This window comes from Martes martes (genome assembly GCF_963455335.1).
Source record: "Martes martes genome assembly, chromosome: 1".
Taxonomy (NCBI): Eukaryota; Metazoa; Chordata; class Mammalia; order Carnivora; family Mustelidae; genus Martes; species Martes martes.
Window position 1 is genome coordinate 116598638 of NC_137888.1, and position 20672 is coordinate 116619309.

Here is a 20672-nt window from a genome sequence, read left to right on the forward strand (position 1 = left end):
CTGTTCCAAAAAATAGAAATGGAAGGAAAACTTCCAAACTCATTTTATGAGGCCAGCATTACCTTGATCCCAAAACCAGAGAAGACCCCATCAAAAAAGAGAATTACAGACCAATATCCTTGATGAACACAGATGCAAAAATTCTCACCAAAATACTAGCCAATAGAATCCAACAGTACATTAAGAGGATTATTCACCACAACCAAGTGGGATTTATTCCTGGACTGCAAGGTTGGTTCGACATCCACAAATCAATCAGTGTGGTACAATACATCAATAAAGGAAAGAACAAGGACCCTATGATACTCTCAATAGATGCTGAAAAAGCATTTGATAAAGCACAGCATCCTTTCTTTTTTTTTTTTTTTAAGATTTTATTTATTCATTTGACAGACAGATGACAAGTAGGCAGAGAGGCAGGCAGAGAGAGAGAGAGAGGAGGAAGCAGGCCCCCCGCTGAGCAGAGAGCTCGATGCGGGGCTTGATCCCAGGACCCCGGGATCACGACCCGAGCCAAAGGCAGAGGCTTTAACCCACTGAGCCACCCAGGTGCCCCCACAGCATCATTTCTTGATGAAAACTCTTCAAAGTGTAGGAATAGAGGGTTCATACCTCAATATCATCAAAACCATCTATGAAAAACCCACAACGAATATCATTCTCAATGGAGAAAAACTGAGAGCTTTTCCGCTAAGGTCAGGAACACAACAGGGATGTCCGTTATCACCACTGCTATTCAACATAGTACTAGAAGTCCTAGCCTCAGCAATCAGACAACAAAAAGAAATTAAAGGCATCCAAATCAGCAAAGAGGAAGTCAAACTATCACTCTTTGCAGATGATATGAAACTTTATGTGGAAAACCCAAAGACTCCACTCCAAATCTGCTAGTACTTGTACAGGAATTCAGTAAAGTGTCAGGATATAAAATCAATGCACAGAAATCAGTTGCATTTCTTTACACCAACAACAAGACAGAAGAAACAGAAATTAAGGAATTAACCTAATTTACAATTACACCCAAAACCAAAAGATACCTAGGAATAAACCTAACCAAAGAGGCAAAGAATCTCTACTCAGAAAACCATAAATTACTCATGAGAGAAACTGAGGAAGACACAAAGAAATGGAAAAATGTTCCATGTTCATGGATTGGAAGAACAAATATTATGAAAATATCTATGCTACCTAAAGCAATCTACACATTTAATGCAATCCCTATCAAAATGCCATTCATTTTCCCCAAAGAAATGGAACAAATAATCCTAAAATTCATATGGAACCAGAAAAGAACTCGAATAGCCAGAGGAATGTTGAAAAAGAAAGCCAAAGTTGGTGGCATCACAATTCCAGACTTCAAGCTCTATTACAAAGCTGTCATCATCAAGACAGTATGGTACTGGCACAAAAACAGACACATAGATCAGTAGAACAGAATAGAGAGCCCAGAAATAGACCCTCAACTCTATGGTCAACTAATCTTTGACAAAGCAGGAAGGAATGTCCAATGGAAAAAAGACAGCCTCTTCAACAAATGGTGTTGGGAAAATTGGATAGCCACATGCAGAAAAATGAAACTGGACAACTTCCTTACACCACACATGAAAATAGACTCCAAATGGGTAAAAGACCTCAATGTAAGAAAGGAATCCATCAAAATCCTTGAGGAGAACACAGGCGGCAACCTCTTCGACCTCAGCTGCAGCAACTTCTTCCTAGAAACATTGTCAAAGCAAGGGAAGCAAGGGCAAAAACGAACTATTGGGACTTCATCAAGATCAAAAGCTTTTGCGCAGCAAAGGAAACAGTCAACAAAACAAAAAGACAGGGGCGCCTGGGTGGCTCAGTGGGTTAAAGCCTCTGCCTTCGGCTCAGGTCATGATCCCAGAGTCCTGGGATCAAGCCCCGCATCGGGCTCTCTGCTCAGCGGGGAGCCTGCTTCCCTTCCTCTCTCTCTGCCTGCCTCTCTGCCTGCTTGTGATCTCTGTCTGTCAAATAAATAAATAAAATCTTTAAAAAAAAAAAAAAAAAAAAAAAAAAAACCAAAAGACAACTGACAGAATGGGAGAAGATATTTGCAAACGACATATCAGATAAAGGGCTAGTATCCAAAATCTATAAAGAGCTTAGCAAACTCAACCCCCAAATAACAAATAATCCAATCAAGAAATGGGCAGAGGACATTAACAGACATTTCTGCAAAGAAGACATCCAGATGGCCAACAGACACATGAGAAAGTGCTCCATATCACTCGGCATCCGGGAAATACAAATCAAAACCACAATGAGATACCACCTCACGCCAGTCAGAATGGCGAAAATTAACAAGTCAGGAAATGACAGATGCTGGCGAGGATGCGGAGAAAGGGGAACCCTCCTACACTGTTGGTGGGAATGCAAGCTGGTGCAACCACTCTGGAAAACAGCATGGAGGTTCCTCAAAAAGTTGAAAATAGAGCTACTCCACAACCCAGCAATTGCACTACTGGGTATTTACCCTAAAGATACAAATGTAGTGATCCAAAGGAGCACGTGCACCCAAATGTTTATAGCAGCAATGTCCACAATAGCCAAACTATGGAAAGAACCTAGATGTCCATCAACAGATGAATGGATAAAGATGTGGTATATATATATATACACAATGGGATACTCTGCAGCCATCAGAAGAAATGAAATCTTGCCATTTGCAACGACATGGATGGAACTAGAGGGTATTAGGCTGAGCGAAATAAGTCAATCAGAGAAAGACAATTATCATATGATCTCCCTGATATGAAGTTGAGAGGCAAAGTGGGGGGTTTGGAGAGCAGGAATGGAAAAAATGAAACAAGATGGGATCGGGAGGGAGACAAACCATAAGAGACTCTTAATCTCACAAAACAAACTGAGGGTTGCCGGGGGAAGGGGGTAGGGAGAGGGTGGTTGGGTTATGGACATTGGGGAAGGTATGTGCTATGGGGAGTGCTGTGATATGTTAATAAAAAAATAAAAAATTAAAAAAAATTACCTGCCATTAAATTTTTAGTATCTTTTTCTTCTATTCCTTATTAACAATTATGTGCATATGTGCATATGTATTTGTGTATTTTTGAGCAAATTTCAAGTTATTATTATTAACTATAGTCATCATGTTGCACATTATATCCCCAGGACTAATTTATTTTATAACTAGAGGTTTATTTATTTTATTTTATTTTATTTATTTTTTAAAGATTTTATTTATTTACTTGACAGAGAGAGATACAGCAAGACAGAGAATACAAGCAGGGGGAGTGGGAGAGAGAGAGGCTTCCCGCCGAGCAGGGAGTCCAGGTGGGGTTCAATCCCAGGACTCCAGGATCATGACCCGAGCTGAAGACAGATGCCCAAAGACTAAGTCACCCAAGCGCCCCATAACTAGAGGCTTATATCTTTTCGTCCCCTTTGCCCATATATGATTTTTTATTTATTTTAATTTTTCTTGAAGATTTTATTTTATTTATCTGAGAGAGAGCAAATATGAGTGGGAGGAGTGGAGAAGAAGCAGAAGGAGAGAGAGAAGCAGACTCCCCACTGAGCAGGGAGCCAGACACAGGTTCGATCCCAGACCTCTGAGATCATGACCTGAGCTGATGGCAGACACCCAATCGACTGAGCCACCCAGGTGCCCCTCATATATGTTTTCTTAAATAAATTTTTTACTTAAAAAAATACAAATATATTTTGCATGGAGGATTGGGTGAGCTTAGTGGTGGGTATTACGGAAGGCATGTATTGCACAGAGCACTGGGTGTGATGCATAAACAATGAATCTTGGAACACTGAAAAAATAAAATGAAGTTTAAATTAAAAAAATAAAAAAATATATATATTTTGATCTACAGAAAAGTTACAAGGATAATACAGAGAGTTTCCATATAGCTCACACCTAGTTTCTCCTACTCTTACTTTACATTGCTGTGGTACATTGTGGTATATAAATGCACCACTTATCACAACTAACGAACCAACGCTGACACATTATTTTTTATAAGTAAGCTTTATGCGCTATGTGGATCTTGAATTCACAACCCCAAGATCAAGAGTCTTGTGTTCTACCAACTGAGCCAGCCAGGTGCCCCAATACATTACTCTTAACTGAAGTCCATACTGAATTTAGATTTCTTTGTTTTTATGTATATTCCACTTCTGTTCTAGGATTTCATCCAGGATACCACATTACAAGAAGAAATTGTGTCTTGTTAGGCTACTCTAGAATGTAAGAGTTTCTCAGACTTTTCTTGTTTTTAGTGAACTTGACAGTGTTGAGGAGTCCTGGTTAAGTATTTCGTAATATCTTTCCTTTGGTATTTATGTCTTCCTCATGGTTAGACTAGGGTCATGGGTTTTGGGGAGGAAAACCACAGAGGTAAAGAGCCATTATATCACATCATATCAATGGTACTATCGGTACAGATGTTGACCTTGATCACCAGTTGAGGTATTATTTGCAATGTCTTCTTTTTTTCTGCCCTTTCATTCTATATTCTTTTTTTTTTTTTAATTTGACAGAGAGAGAGAGATCACAAGTAGGTAGAGAGGCAGGCAGAGAGAGGGGTGGGGGGAAACAGGCTCCCTGCTGAGCAGAGAGCCCAATGTGAGGCTCGATCTCAGGACCCTGAGATCATGACCTGAGCCAAAAGCATAGGCCTTAACCCACAGAGCCACTCAGGCGCCCCTCATTCTATATTCTTTGAAAGAAAGTCATTCTGCACATCCGGGACTTTGGGAGTAGGAAGTTTTGCTCCAACTCCTTAATGAAATAACATCTACATACATTTTTTGGAATTCTTCTGTATAGGAGGTTTGACTTTTTTCTACGTATTTATTTAGTCAATAATTTATTGAGGTCAGAAGTAGGATCTCATGGGTATTTATTTAATACCTTGAGTTATAATCCAGTATTATGCTATTTTGTTGTTGACATCATTCCAGTTTGGTCTATTGGGAGTTCTTTCAGTTGGCTCCTGTGCCATGGACATATTCTTGTAGGTTTTTCTTTGAGTACTTCCTTACTTTCTGGTACTAGAAGATGCTCCATATATATATTGTATATTCCCTGCCCCAACCGTTTCTCCAAGAAGCCTAGTTTCTTTTTATTGAGGAATGGTATTAGAAACCAAGATCTGGGCACTGGGTGTGCTCAATGTACCTGGGTGTTGTTGCTTCTGGGCCCCTACAGTGTGCAGAACTGAGAAATATACATGTATATACTAATAGTTTTTTGAGTGGATTCATTAGGATTTTCTACATACAAAACTGTGTTTTACTTCTTCCTTTTCAATCTAGAGACTTTTTATGTATTTGTTTTTTCTTGCCTAATCACATTAGCTAGGACCTCCAACATGATGTTGACTAAAGTAGTGAAAGTGAACATCTTTGTTTTGTTCCTGATCTTAGGGGAAAGTATTCAGTGCTTCATCACTAAGTATGATGTCAGCTATGAGTTTTTTAAAAATGTTCTTTATCAGATCGAGGTAGTTTCCTTTAGTTTGTTGAGTGTTTTCTTATAATGAAAGGGTGCTGGATTTTGTCAAATGCTTTTTCTGCATCTGTTGAGATGATCATGTGGGCTTGGTCCTTCATTTTTTGTTATGGTGTATTACATTAATTGATTTTCAGATGTTAAGCCAACCTTGCATTCCTGGGAGAAATCCTCCTTAGTCATGGTGTTGAACCCTTTTTATGTGTTGCTGATTTCAGTTTTCAAGTATTTTGTTGAGAATTTTTACATCTGTATTCATATGAGATATTACTCTGTCTTTTTCTTGTAAAGTCTTTGGTTCTGGTATCAGGGTAATACAAACCTCATAGAGTGAGTTGGAAAGTGTTCCTTCCACTTTTATTTTTTGGAAGTGTTTGTGAAGAATTGTTATTCATCCTTTTTAAAATATGTGTTAGAATTCACCTGTGAAGCTACCTGGGCCTGAGATTTTATTTGTGGGAAGTTTTAAAATAACTACTTCAATCTCTTGTTATAAGTTTATTTAGATTTTCTATTTCTTCTTCAGTCAGTTTCAGTAGTTTGTGTCTTTCTAGGAATTTGTCCATTTTACCTAAATTGTCTAATTTGTTGGCATATAGCTACTCCCAGTATAGCTTGATAATAATTTTTATTTCTGTAATGTTGGTAGTGATGTTCTCTTACTCCTGACTTTCATATTTTGAGCGAGTTTTTTCTCTTTTTCAGTTCAGCTAAAATTTTGTCAATCTTGCTGATCTTTTTCAAAGGACTAATTTTGGTTTGGTTAACTTTATTGTTTTTATATGTATATACCAATCTGTGCATATCCATTCGATCATAACTGTTACTATATTATATCCATCTGTATCTATATTAAGCGAAACATCTTTTGTAATGATGTCTCCAACTTCAAACTAGTAGTGCATGATTCATTCTAGCCTTTCCCCCTGTTTATCTGTAACTTCACACTCCAAGAGTGATAAATTTGGCTCCCATTATCTGCCACCTATTTACTTATTTGTTCAGTCCCAGTATATGTGTGTGGTGGCTTCAGAATTGTTAGCCCATATCCCCATGGGAAATAACTTTACCAATTAGACTACAGTACTTAGGTACAGTTCCTTTTGCCTTTAGTTTTCTAATTTCCACTCATTTTCAATGTCACTGAGGTAAACATACACTCTCTTCAGTTAAGTTATATCATATATTTTAATAACAATTAGATTCTTTTATCATAGTCTACATTCTGCTCTGGGATTTCCCTGACCTATTATTATTATTTTTTTATTTGTGTACATTAAGGCTGACTTCTTGTGCTATAAAGTTCTATGAGTTTAAGGTTTAAAAAATGCATAGCCTCATATAACGTACAGAATAGTTTTACTGCCCTAAACATAATTCACTTATTCAATCCTCTCCACTCCCCTGAGCAGGGAGCCAGATGCGGGGTTCCATCCCAGGACCCTGGGATCATGACCTGAGCCGAAGGCAGACACTTAACTGACTGAGCCACCCAGGCATCTGAGACTATATTTAACTTTATAAGAAACTGCCAATCTGTCTTCCAGAGTGACTCTACCATTTTCATTCCTGCCAGCACTGAATGAGAATTGTTATACACCATGCCAGAGGACTTTTCAGCTAAAACGACTCCAAATCCTTATTTATGGCCCTCTGTTAATCTTGCTCTTTACTGCTTTGATGGATTGAAAGCCATGGGAAACGGCTGGAAAGTAAGGGTGTGCCTGAGAGGGAGATACGGTTCCTTTGATTAATTTTATCAATCTCCTGGCCAATGACTAACCTTATAAATACCAGATGTCCAAGGATATCTCATTCTGCTAAGGGTAAAGGGCTATAGTCACGGGAGAGGAAAAGTACTTTCTTCGCTAAACTGATAATCTCAACCTCTTGTGTGAGATTTCCCCCAGGCCATGTATATTTTGCACCCCTTCCAATAATCCTGATGGTACCATGCTATAGGGGACTACAGATAATATATTTCTCCCAAAAAATGCTTTAGCTAGCCCTTTTGATTTTGTTGTTTATAATATGAGAAGTATACATTTGGGTTGAATGTCTTAGGATAAGATGGTCCCTGTCTTACTATCTTTGAATTCCAACTAGAGATGATTCTTATGATACAGGGGCAAATAAATATAGTATCCAGGGTACCTAACAGGTACTAGGACAAATTTGGGGGAAAGGGGATCAGGATGATCAGTGATGGGGAGAAACAAAAAGAATAAATGCTTACCTGGGGAATAGGGAAGGAACCCATGGTGGGGTGGGCCCCCTTGGCTTGCAATGAGGGGGTAGAAAAGGAGAGACACAGGAAGTCAGTCTAGAAAGTCAGGAGGGGAGAACAAAATTGGGGTCTGACCTGAATGGAAGCTGAGAGTGAGAAGCTTGGGGAGAAGAACCCGGGGCTTCAGTTAGTTCAGGAGTGATTCTGACCTTAAGTTTTGACAGCAGCATCAGCAACAACTAACACACTAAAAGCCCTTCCAAGGTATCCATGCCTGCCATAAACATTTTACTTCACTATCTCATTTAAACCTGTGAGGTGAGGGGCGCCTGGGTGGCTCAGTCAGTTAAGCATCTGCCCTGGTCTTGGGTCACGATCCTGGGGTCCTGCGATAGAGCCCCACATGGGGAGCCCTGCTTAGTGGGGAGTCTGTTTCTCCCTCTACCGCATCTCGTTCTTTCTCTCTCTCCTCTCTCTGATAAATAAATTAAATCTTAAAAAAAAAAAAAAAGGACCTGAGCTGAGATCAAGAGTCGGATGCTTCACCAACTGAGCCACCCAGGTGCCCCTAGACTTTATTTTTTAGAACAGTTCTGGCTTCACAGAAACATGGTGAAGACAGTACAGAGTTCCTGGCTAGCCCCCACACTCTGTTTCCCCTATTATTGCCTGTTAGTGCAGTGCATGTCCCCCTTGGCTGTTTTCTATGCACTTACTTACACATCAGCATACTTCCAGAAACACGTTTGGTGTGTCTCAGCCTCCTCCCCACGGCTTCGCCTGGGGCTCTGCTGAGAGAAACCATCACAAGTAGGCTAAGCATGGTGGAGCCTGGCCCAGGTGAAATCCTTGCTCTTACTCTGGGGCAGGGATTTGGGGTACTCAGTGAAATTCCCAAGAGGGCATTCCTTTCATTCAGTTCCAGAATTACTCAATTTTACCAGCTCACCTACAGTGGTAAGGAAATCCGCTGCCCGAGGGCACAAACCACTGAGCCACCGGGCCTGTTTATTAGTTTGTGCAGAGCTGGCAAGGTCGAATCTTTGAACTTAAGTCTCATGCCCACTCAAGAATTAGGATGAACAGGTTGTTTGGCGATCGTGGTGTCTCAGCAAAGGAGCTGAATGGTCTTCAGGGCTGTTTTATGGAAGCTGTGGTAGTCCCAGGAACTGCCCTTGCCCACTGACAAGCTTTGTAAAATACAGGCCACTACAGTAACCAGAAGAGCTGCCAACCAGAAACCACGTTCAAGCCAGCTGGTCACACAGTGTGGCCGGCCTGTGGGGCGCGCTGGGGAAGCTGTTAATGAAAACCTCTCTTTCCTCTACCATCTACTCCAATGTGCTCTAAAACCCTGCGCCTGGGCATCATCAGGGAGCTTGTTAGAAATACACAGCCAAGTCACGGCCCCCCCACTGGGACCTTCTGAGTCAGAATCTGCATTTTAAAAGACCCTCCGGGAGGAGAGTCCTCTGCACTTTAAGGTCTCAGAAGCCCCAGGATAGAGTTCAATTCATCTCAGCACCTGCAGGGAACCTGCCTTTTCCTTTCATAAAGTCAAGGCAGGACCTTGGATCTCTGCCTGAAATGTGGATAGCCCTGGGCTCAGCAGGAATGCCTCCTGTTCCCCAGCTTCTGTTTGCCTTTGGAGCTCTCCGCTGCCGCTGCCGTTGCTTACCTTGGAGTCCTGTGTTGGACTTAATTACACAAAACACTGGGTCCCTTCAGATGCGTCTTTGTTTGAATCCCATCTCAGAAGCAGTGATCTGGGCACCTGGGTGGCTCAGATGGTTAAGCATCCGCCTTCGGCTCAGGTCATGATCCTGGGGTCCTAGGATCAAGTCCCACATCGGGCTCCCTGCTCAGTGGGGAGCCTGCTTCTCCCTCTCCCTGCTTGCGCTCTCTTACTATCGCTCTCTCTCTCAAATAAATAAATAAATAAAATCTTTAAAAAAATTTTTGGGGGTCTTTTATTTTGTGCCAGTAACATCAAATTCAATTATAAACTGGACTCAAACCTTCCAAAGATGGGTATGGTTGTAAAGTCCAGGCTGGAGCCTGGCGATAAATAATTCGGGGCGCAAAGCTTCAACCAGCTGCCTGCTGGACTGTATTTCAAAATTCCAACCTGAGATGTAGTGAAAGGTGGTTTTAAGCTGGCAGACCTCAAAGATCTCAAGCTAAGCTATGCCATTTAAACACTGGGGCACTCTGGGGCGCCTGAGTCTGGGGATCATGTGACTCTTGATCTTGGGGTGGTGAGTCTGAGCCGCAAGTTGGGTGTAGAGCATTATTTAAAAATAAAATCTTAGGGGCACCTGGGTGGCTCAGTGGGTTAAAGCCTCTGCCTTCAGCTCGGGTCATGATCCCAGGGTCCTGGGATCGAGCCCCATCGGGCTCTCTGCTCAGCGGGGGTCCTGCTCCCTCCTCCCTCTGTCTGCCTCTCTGCCTACTTGTGATCTCTATCTGTCAAGTAAATAAATAAAATATTTTTAAAAAATAAATAAAATCTTAAATAATAATAACGATAACATGTCTGGCACTTGAAGACAGTTGTTCTGTACTCTTCGCACTTCCGCTTGTTCACCAACAAAATGGGTTTGGTGTGTATTTCACAGGATCCTTGGGAGGCTGAGATATGGTGACACAGCATAAGCCCCCAGCCCAGCCCCTGGACGGGCCCTGGGCTCAGTGAATGCCAGTAGACTGACAGACACGTGGAGCTCTGGAGTCCTGGCTTGGGGACACAGCTTCCCTACCATTTAGGAGACTGTGAGATGAACTGGGGAAAGCCAGGCCAGCCTTCACAGGTGTAACTGTTGTGGGATTTCTCTTCCTTAGTGCCTGTGGTTCTTGGTCACGCCACTTGGAAGAATGAAGAGGTAGACCCGACAAAGACTGGTGGGCAGCAAAGCAGAGTTTACTGGGTGATAGTGCAAAGGTCCTGTAGAGGGAGGGGACCCCCGAGGGCTGCCAATGTGGCACTTAAATCTAAAGGGTTTTATGGGCTCTTTGCGTGGCTGTTTTAATCTGATTAACCCTCCCTGAGCCTGTCACTCCATCAGCTTTTTGTCATCTACCCCTAGGTGGGGAAGGGGGAAGGGTAGAAGGCTTTTTTCTGGGTGGTGTTTTATAGCGGGATATAAGGGGCGGTGGCTGCCATGCCTTAAGGCATGCCAGCAGGCCACGAGATCAAGCTCTTTGTTTGTTTTTTAAATATAATTCCTTTCTTTTTTTAAATTTTAAAAGATTTTATTTGTTTATTTGACAAATCACAAGTAGGCTGAGAGTCAGGCAGAGAGAGAGAAGGGGCAGAGAGGAAGCAGGGGCTGGATCCCAGGACCCTGGGATCTTGACCTGAGCCGCAGGAAGGGGCTTTAACACACTGAGCCACCCGGGCACCCAAAGCTCTTTGTTTAAAGATCCCACTGGCTGTTGAGCTCTCCAACACCCCCCACCACCCCACCCAGCCTAGGTTAGGACACCCAAGACCATTCCATTCCTTTCTGTCACATTCAAGTTTTCTGTAAGTCTTCCCAGTAAGAAGGCTTAAAGCTGGGGCACTGAGTAAAGCCTAGAATAACAGGATGGGCTCTTTTTCCTTTTAAGGGTAGTTTCCTCTTAGGACAGGGGGCCCTTGTCCTTGCCTGCCTTTCTCCCGAAGATCCTTCATTATAACCACCGAAAGGTTACCTCCTTGACCACATTTCCATGTACGAGAAATAAAAATTTTGGAAGAGACGTTTTCCAAACCAAGGGCACACTTGTCTACTTGTGTCTATTAGGCTGAAGAAACCAAAGAGTTTCTGATGATATGGCACTTTTCCCAAACTCTGGATTTGCTGTCTTGGGATTTAGACTGAATCGTCTGATTGCAAGCGCTTTCTTTACACACATGTTCATTCCCCCTATTTACGTCAGTGGCCAACGAGTACACATGATGTTCTTTCAGAGATCTCTTTTTAGCCTTTTAAAAAAAAATCCTCAATTTAGGCAATGTTGGCCCTATGGGATACAGTTTATCAGAAGTATTATTGTCCAAGATGCCAGATGTATGCCAGAGAGGAAGAGAAACTCAAACACGTGTGAAAGAATTGCAAACTACAGATGTTGAAAAGAGGAAGATGGAAATAAGAAAAACTAAACGGACTCACTGATATTTTGGAAACAAAGTTAATATAATTCTTTTAATTCACTAACTCTCCTCATCGAAGGTAGTATATATTGAGAGAATTTAAAGAAACCAGGATTGGGGCGCCTGGGTGGGCTTAGTCAGTTAAGCGTCCGTCTTCTGCTCAGGTCATGATCCCAGGGTCCTGGGATGGAGCCCCACATCGCATCAGGCTCCCTGCTTAGCCAGGAGTCTGCTTCTCCCTCTGCATGTTGCTCCCCCTGCTTGTGCTCTCTCTCTGTCAAATGAATAAATAAAATCTTAGAAAGGAAGGAAGAAAGGAGGGAAGTAGGAAGGAAGAAGGGAAGAAAGGAAGAAAGAAAGAATAGGGAAGGAAGGAAGGAGGAAAGAGAAAAAAAGAGAAAGAAAGAAGGAAGGAGGGAAGAAAGGAAAGAAGGGAAGGGGAGAAGGAAGAAAGAAAGAAAGGAAAGAAGGAAGGAAGGAAAGAGGGAAGAAAGGAAAGAAGGGAAGGGGAGAAGGAAGAAAGAAAGAAAGGAAAGAAGGAAGGAAGGAAAGAGGGAAGAAAGAAACCAGGATCTTGGAAGGACAGTGGGTGAGCACACTGCTGTTCTGTTAAACATGTACCTGATTGTCTGGAGAAGCAGTTATACTACAAAATATCATGTTTAGAATATCTGAGATTTCTTTCTCAACCTGAATATGAATCCAAATTTTGAAATGTAATTAAAGCTGAAATGAAAAATAAATGGATCCCCCCTCAACTGAATCTTCTCAAATTGTGCTACGTGGACAGTCTCAGAACTTTTATTTCATTCTGAGATTTTATTTACTGGGGGGCCTGGGTGGCTCAGTCAGTTAAGCGGCTGCCTTCGGCTTAGGTCATGATCCCAGGATCTTGGGATCAAGCCCCGCATCACGCTCCCTGCTCAGTAGGGAGCCTACTTCTCCCGCTGCCTGCCACTCCTCCTGCTTGAGCTCTCTCTCTGTCAAGTAAATAATATCTTTTTAAAAAAGATTTTATTTATTTATTTGACAGAGAGATAGAGAGAGAACACAAGTAGAGAGGCAGGCAGCGGAAGAAGCAGGCTTCCCGCAGAGCAGGGAGCCTGATGCAGGGCTCGATCCCAGGACCCCCCCCCCAGATCATGACCTGAGCTGAAGGCAGACGCTTAACCAACTGAGCCACCCAGGTGCCCCTCTGAACCTTTTTTTTTTTTTTTTTAAAGATTTTATTTATTTATTTGTCAGAGAGAGAGAGAGCGCGAGCGAGCATAGGCAGACAGAGTGGCAGAGGGAGAAGCAGGCTCCCTGCGGGGCAAGGAGCCCGATGTGGGACTCGATCCCAGGACGCCGGGATCATGACCTGAGCCGAAGGCAGCTGCTTAACCAACTGAGCCACCCAGGTGTCCCGCCTCTGAACCTTTTTTAATAAAGATTCTGCCTTAGGTAGAAGTCTGCAGTGCCACATGATAGTCAGTATGTGCCATGATTAGATTCATAAAGAGATAGTAGAGTGGGGTTTTTTGGACTGGACTCAGAAGCTAGATTGGCTAGGTTATCACCACTTATTAGCCATTATGACCTAGGGCAAATTTTTAAACTTCTGTATAATGCCAATTTTCACACCTGGAAAATAAGGATAATATTAATTCTTATTTTTAAGGATTGTTGTGGGGATCACAGGAACTAATACTGTAAAAGGATTAGAATTGTTCCCAGCCTAGGTAGATACTCAGTAAATCTTAGCGGTTATCTTCTGTTATCATTTAGTGCTAATGGCAAGGGTGTTCCCAGCCAAGCCGGTGAGACTCTTTTTCATCATGAGCTGGCTAGCCTGGTGATAACCTGGGACACAGTCTATGCACAGTGTATCAGACTGCAACAACATCTGGATATCACATTATCCATGGAAATACAGCCTACTAATCAGCTAGTATACGGCAAACCTAGATTTTGAACTCAGGTCTTTCTGCCCCAATGGCCAATCCATTCCTATTGAACCCTGTTGAAAGTTCAACATTAGGTGACAATGTGCAGTGACTGTTAGGGTAGTGGATGGGGTGGCAGATAGATGGCGTTTGTAAAGGCTGGAGCCTCCAGAACAGAAGAATGTGACCGAGTTCCACCTAGATTGGACAAACCACGCTTCCAAAAGTGACCAGTGGGTGGGGAGATGTGGAATTGTCCTGTGGTAGTCCTTACAAGGGATTAGCACGTTTAGTCAAAGAAGAGAAGACAGCTGTGGACAGGAGCGCAATCTTCAAGCAATAACAAACTCATAAAGGAGAGGTAGAAAGAATTCAGCTTAATAATACAAGGAAAAGCTTTCTAACCATCCGAACTATTCAAAGCTCTCTGCTTTGGGAAGCGATTGATTTGCTCTCCTTGGAAAGGTTAAGGAGAAGTTAGATAAGCACTTGGTAGGGTGAAGTAGAGGGATTTCATTCAGTGAATTCAACGTAAATTTACTGAACATCTGTTACAGGGCAGGGATGGTATAAGAGTTAAAGTTCCTTCCAAATTTTGAGATATATATGTGTGTGTGTGTATACACACACACACACACACACACACACATACATATACATGTATATGTATATACATGTACATACATATATATACATGTGTATATATATATAAACTTTGAGGTTTATTTTGTCCAGATGAAACGAAATAGAACCTCATATCCTGCTCAAAACTCCAACTAAGACAATTGTACTCATTGGCATAAGGATCCTTACTTATTAATTTTAATTAATTTAAATTATTTTAAATTTTAAAATAATTTAAATCTTAAAGTTTACAATAATTTAAATTTTAAATTAATTTTAATTAATTAAAAATTAATTATGTTTCTTTCCTTGCCATGAGTAACTTTTGCCAACTTGCTATAAATTAGGGGCAAACTCTTGCAACTTCTTTCAATACTGCTCCTTTTCAATGTTCTCCGGTGTAAGCTTCCTTTTAGTACAGGGGAAACCAAAAATAATTTAGTCAGCAGTATTAGGACAGGAAACTGAAGGTTCCCAAGTACATTTTTTAAAAGAAAAAAAATGCAAAAGAAAAGGGAAAATAGTACCAACCTCAAATATGTGAGCTGACAGTCCACCTCCATTCTGTGGAAAGCATCCTGTTTCAATGTGCAGAGGTCCACATGTTTAGTTTATGATTCTGGTCCTAAAGTGATCGCCCTAGCCTTAGGGATTCCAAGGTAAAGAAAATGGATACAGTCTGTCAAATGGGAGTTGCGGTCAGAGTTGAATGTGGGGGTCCAGTGGCTTCTGTGGCGGTTGCTGTGAGGACCTACTATGTGACAGGCAGAGTTCTGCTGTGACTGACCGAAGTGTGTGCCAGGATTGGCCAGCATGTGAAAAGATGTTATCTGTGTTTTCTAACTCTACCTCCCAACTCATAAAACCTCAATCAATATTTGCTGAAGTGTAGGGTGTTAGAAGTTGAAACAGTGGGCAAAGTAACAGGGAGAAACCTTGGGAGTTGAAATTTAACTTTGAGCAAGTCATTTGTCCTGTTCACTAACAAGAATTGTGCTCTGAGACAGGAGATGGCCTCCAACTGTAGTTTTCCAACACAGTTCACAGCCCATTGAGAAATCAATTGAATGGGTTGAAATCAGCATTTTAAAAATTAAATGGAAAATTCCAGAGTGTTTTGCACATGGCAAATATATTATTTCATGAAACTCTTGTTTCATGTGAGTACACACACACACACACACACACACACACACATGCATATACACACATATACTGAGTTGTGGAGTAAAATGGCTGTTTTACCATCGAGTGCTATCAAAAATATTTGACCGTAAGAGACCCCATTTAGCATTTGGACCACAGATAGGACTCCAGGAAGAGCAAATGATTTTAGATCTTCTATTACTGAGTTGGCATATTAATGTGTGTTTTTTAATTGTGACAAAATATACATAACATAACAAAATATACATAACATAAACAGATCAATGTTTTTATTTTTATTTACTTTTTAAAAAGATTTTATTTATTTATTTGACAGACAGAGATCAAGTAGGCAGAGAGGCAGGCAGAGTGAAAGGGGGGAAGCAGGCTCCCCGCTGAGCAGAGAGCCCCATGTGGGGCTCCATCCCAGGACCCTGGGATCATGACCCGAGCTGAAGGCAGAGGCTTTAACCCACTGAGCCACCCAGGCGCCCAGATCAATGTTTTTAAATGGAAGGAACATAATACAAAAACTAAAAACCTCCCACCTCCAAATTGCATCATCTTGTAGGTTTAGGTTTACAATGCCTCCCCCCCAGCCTCCCCCCACCCCGTTCCCCTACTCACCTTTTTTTTTTTCTTCTTCCTAGGATCCTGATCTGTAACTAAGGTGAGAGGTGTATGTTTTGACTTTGATCTTGTGGGCCAAGCAGCCTAAGTTCCCTCTTGCACCTGGGTCTGAGTTAGGGAGGAGAATGTGTTTACATGCAATTGTAATTTTACATTAAAAATTGATTATTAAAAAATAGTTCTACTTTTATTTTTACTTGTATTTAACATTTGCATCCTTGTTCTCTGTCCTTTAAGTATAAACTGTTTCCCCAGCTACCTTGTCTTTTCAAGGGTATAGATTTGTTTCATATCTGCCTACACGCCTCTGCCTGACACACAACACTACAATAAATGTCAATAATGATGGTAATTAATGACCTTTTCTTTCTCAACCATTATTAATGATGGTAATTAATGACCTTTTCTTCTCAACCATTATTAATAATGAGTCATTTTTTTTCTGGAATCAGGGCACTGAAAGCCGTTAAAGACAGTTTTCCTTTTCTTAAGCAATAGCTACTTAGAACTTTACGTTTCCAGGCTTCTCCCCCTCTGGCCACATTTACTCACTTGGCTTGGGCTCTGAACTAGCTGCACCTTATATTTGCCTAACCATGTGGGTTCAGGAACTTTTCTACTTTTTCATTTACTGGCGAAGGAAATAAAAGGCTGTTATCTCCATGTAGCCAGTGGGGAAATTGAGGCAATTAAGCCCACGGTTTCTGCATCACAATTAGTAACTACCCCGAGGCCCGTTGCTGACTTCTAGGCTGAGATGGGTTTTCTGGTTTCTTTTTGCCTGCAGTTTCTCCCTCAGCAAATAGCACAACTTTGGCTTTTATCTCCAGGTGAAGAATAAAGGGAAAGGGGGAGAATTTTACAGCCAATGACTCCTGTACCCCTTCTTCCACCAGTAACTTGCTGGAAGTAGCTGTCAGGTATTTCTGTAGAGTAGAATATTTTAACTATGGCATGCCACAGGCTCATTCTCATTTCGAAGTCTTCAGGGAAGCCATTCTCCTAGGGTGAAGGTCTTATTTCTTCCTCTTCATTAACCTAAAATCCTACACTGGTCTGCAGACATCTTCCATGTTACTTTCCTGCCAGACTCTGCTCCATCCCATCCAGGTAGACTCAACCAATGTGCCAGTTTCCTGTGTGTTTTTAGGGGCTTGCGACTGTCCTTTTTTTTTTTTTAACGATTTTATTTGAGCTAGAGAGAGAATGAGAGTAAGAGCATGGGCCGGGAGACAGAGGGAGAGAGAGCTGAGCAGGGAGCCCGATGCAGGGCTCTGTGCGGGGCTCAATCCCTGGGACCCTGGGATCTTGAGGTGAGCCAAAGGCAGACACTTATAACTGATGAGGGAGCGGGAGGCTGGCTGAGGACAAAGCAAAAGCTGGCACCTTGCACCCCATCTCCATCCGCTCCCCTCGGTGATGTGTGTGGCATTCCTCAGGTACCCCTGACTGCCAAAACAAATAGTTAACTTGCTGAGATCACAATCCCGCAAGACAGGAGTCTCCCTTGGTTGAACAAAGAAGTTACATTATCAATAGCACAATTTCCAGAGGCAAATGACTCAGTTCCTCAAGCCTTAATGTCACCCTCCCTTCCATAAACAAAACTGAAGGAGGCTGGGGTAGAAGGAAATGTAAGTGAAGTTAAGTTTCTTCTATACCTAAATCTCACTAACAAAGATGCTTGATAGCAGGATTATGACATTCCACCAGGAATCTCCCAACCATCTTGATGTTAATGGCTTGCCAAAAGACAGCATTGATCAAGCCTCTGGTATCCCTGCGCCTTGGAGGCCTCCTTTAGCATATGAAAGCTCCGTTGAAACCTCCCCCTTTTCCCTCACCTTCCCCCAACCGCAGGGTACATAACCTGCCATCCCTCACAACCCGGAGCAGCAGCTCTTCCTGCCCACGGGTCCTGTCCCCGTGCTTTAATAAACCACCATTTTGCACCAAAGATGTCTCAAGAATTCTTTCTTGGTCATCGGCTCCGGACCTCAGCCCACCGAACCTCACCCAGGTTCTAGAACTTCATCATAACGACTGAGCCACCTAGGCGCCCTGGGGCTTGCAACTGTCTTATTGCACTTAAACCCACAGAAAATCTGCAAGACAGGTATTTTTAATCCCATTTTAAATGTTTATTTATTTATTAAAAAGAGACAGCGAGAGAGAGGGAGAGAGAGACAGAGAGACAGACAGAGCGACAGAGAGCAGGAGAGGGGCAAAGGGAGAAGGAGGCTCAATCCCATACCCCCGAGATCACTGCTTCAGCAGAAATCAAGAGTCAGTCACTTAACCAACTGGCACCCCAATTCCATTTAATACCGATACCCAGGCTCATGAAAGTTGAAAACTCCTGTTCCTTGACTCTGCTCTTCCCCCCAGACCCCAAGGGTTTTTTTTTTTTTTTTAAGTACATTGTACATTCTTCTCCAACCTCCAGTTTCCTTTATACAAAATTCTCATATACATGACTTAAGAAAACATTTCTATGTATCTTTTCGAAGAATGTGAAGGGAAGCAGATATGTGACCCCAAAATATACTATTTGGGCTTGTGGATTATTTTGAGCTGAAGGCAATTGAGACCTGCAAGCTCAAGAGATAGGTTTGCCGCTCCCCTAAGTACCGTGAAGAATCTAAACTGGGGCTCTTACCCAGAATAGGAGTTGTGGGTTTTTGTTTTTTTTTTAAAGATTTTATTTATTTGACAGGAGGGGATTACAAGCAGGCTGAGAGGCAGACAGACCGAGTGGGGGGAAGCAGGCTCCCTGCTGAGCAGAGAGCCCGATGTGGGCTCAATCCCAGGACCCTGAGCGGAAGGCAGAGGCTTTAACCCACTGAGCCACCCAGGTACCCCCAGAATAGGAGTTATTACCAGAGAAAATTTTGTCTGAATTACCCATCTGTATGGCAGGGCAAACATTTAATTACTAAACATCTGCTCTTCTTATAGTCCTGTGAATTATCCTTCTCCCTTTTAAAGCCCCAGGCCCCTATCCTATTCCTTAGCTCCCGATGGTAAATAAGCCTCAATTGTCCAGCTTGCCCTTGGGTCTCAAATTCTTATGGGGCTCCCGTATATCTGTAATTACATTTGTTTTTTCTCTGGTTAAACTGTTTTATATCAACTTAACAGCCAAAGAACCTAGAAGGATAGAGGAAAAAATGTTCCTTCCCCCAAGCAGCAAGAATGTTAGTTCTAGTGTAAGTTTTATGTAACATTCTGAGGAGGGTTGAAACTTGAATAATAGCCATTTCAGTTGTGCCAGAGAGTTTAAATAAAGGTTAGTTACCAGAAACGTATTTCATTGCAAGCATCCAAATTATTGGGTCTCCAGAAGCGGGAGATAATGCTATGTAATAATGGTAATAACAATGGCCACAATGAAGATCAGAATAAAAAAATAAAATATTTGAACATTTGTATGGAATAGCAGACAAAGCAGAATGGTCTCTCAGTATGCTTAGATTCTGCAGCAAAGGAAGAGAAATTTATGTTCATCTACTTGAAATCGCGGAAGAGGGAGATCCTGCAAAGCTTCTGGGGAGAAAGGGATAGGAAAGGGAATTTAATTATGGTGTCCATTACTATTAATAAGAGGTAGGAAATTAAAAATTTAATTGACATGCTCTTTAGTGTCTTCTTTTTTGTTTCATTTTAGTGAAGTAAATTTTTTTTTCATTTTAGTTTTTTTTTTTTTTTCATTTTAGTTTTTTCATCATGGTGAGTGTACTCTTTAATCCCCATCCGCTGTCCCCCATTACCCCACCTCCCCTCTGGTAACCGACAGTTTGTTCTCTATAGTTAAGAGACCTGGTTTGTCTTTTTCCCTTCGCTCATTCATTTTGCATTTAAATTTCACATGTGAGTGAGATCAGATGGTATTTGTCTTTCTCTGACTTATTTTGCTTAGCATTATACTCTCTAGCTCAATCAGTGTTGTTGTAAATGGCAAGATTCCACTTTATAGCTGAAAAATATCCCAGTGTATATATACACCACATCTTCCTCACTCATTTAACTATCAGTGGACACTTGGGCTGCTTCCATAATATGGCTATTGTAAATAATGTAAATAATGCTGCAATAAACATAGGGGTGGGTGTAGCCCTTTGAATTAATATTTTTATAGTTTTTGGTAAATAACAGTAGTGCCATTACTGGGCTCTAGGGTAGTTCTATTTTTAATTTTTTGAGGAACCCCCATACTCTTCTCTACGTGATTGCACCGGGGAATGTAAATTCTTTAATTTGAATTTTCATAGGTTTCCTCCTGACCCTGTTCTCCTAAGCCCATTTCTTCATATGGTTATAAGATTTTCACCTGGATCCTAGCATTGTTAAGATCCCATCAGTCCAGGAAAAGAAGAGACTCAGCTCCCCCATTGTCTGAATTTCAAGACCCTCCACAGCTAATCCATATCCACCCCGTTCCTCGATTTCACTTTTTCCTGTGTGGATCCACTGAGATGC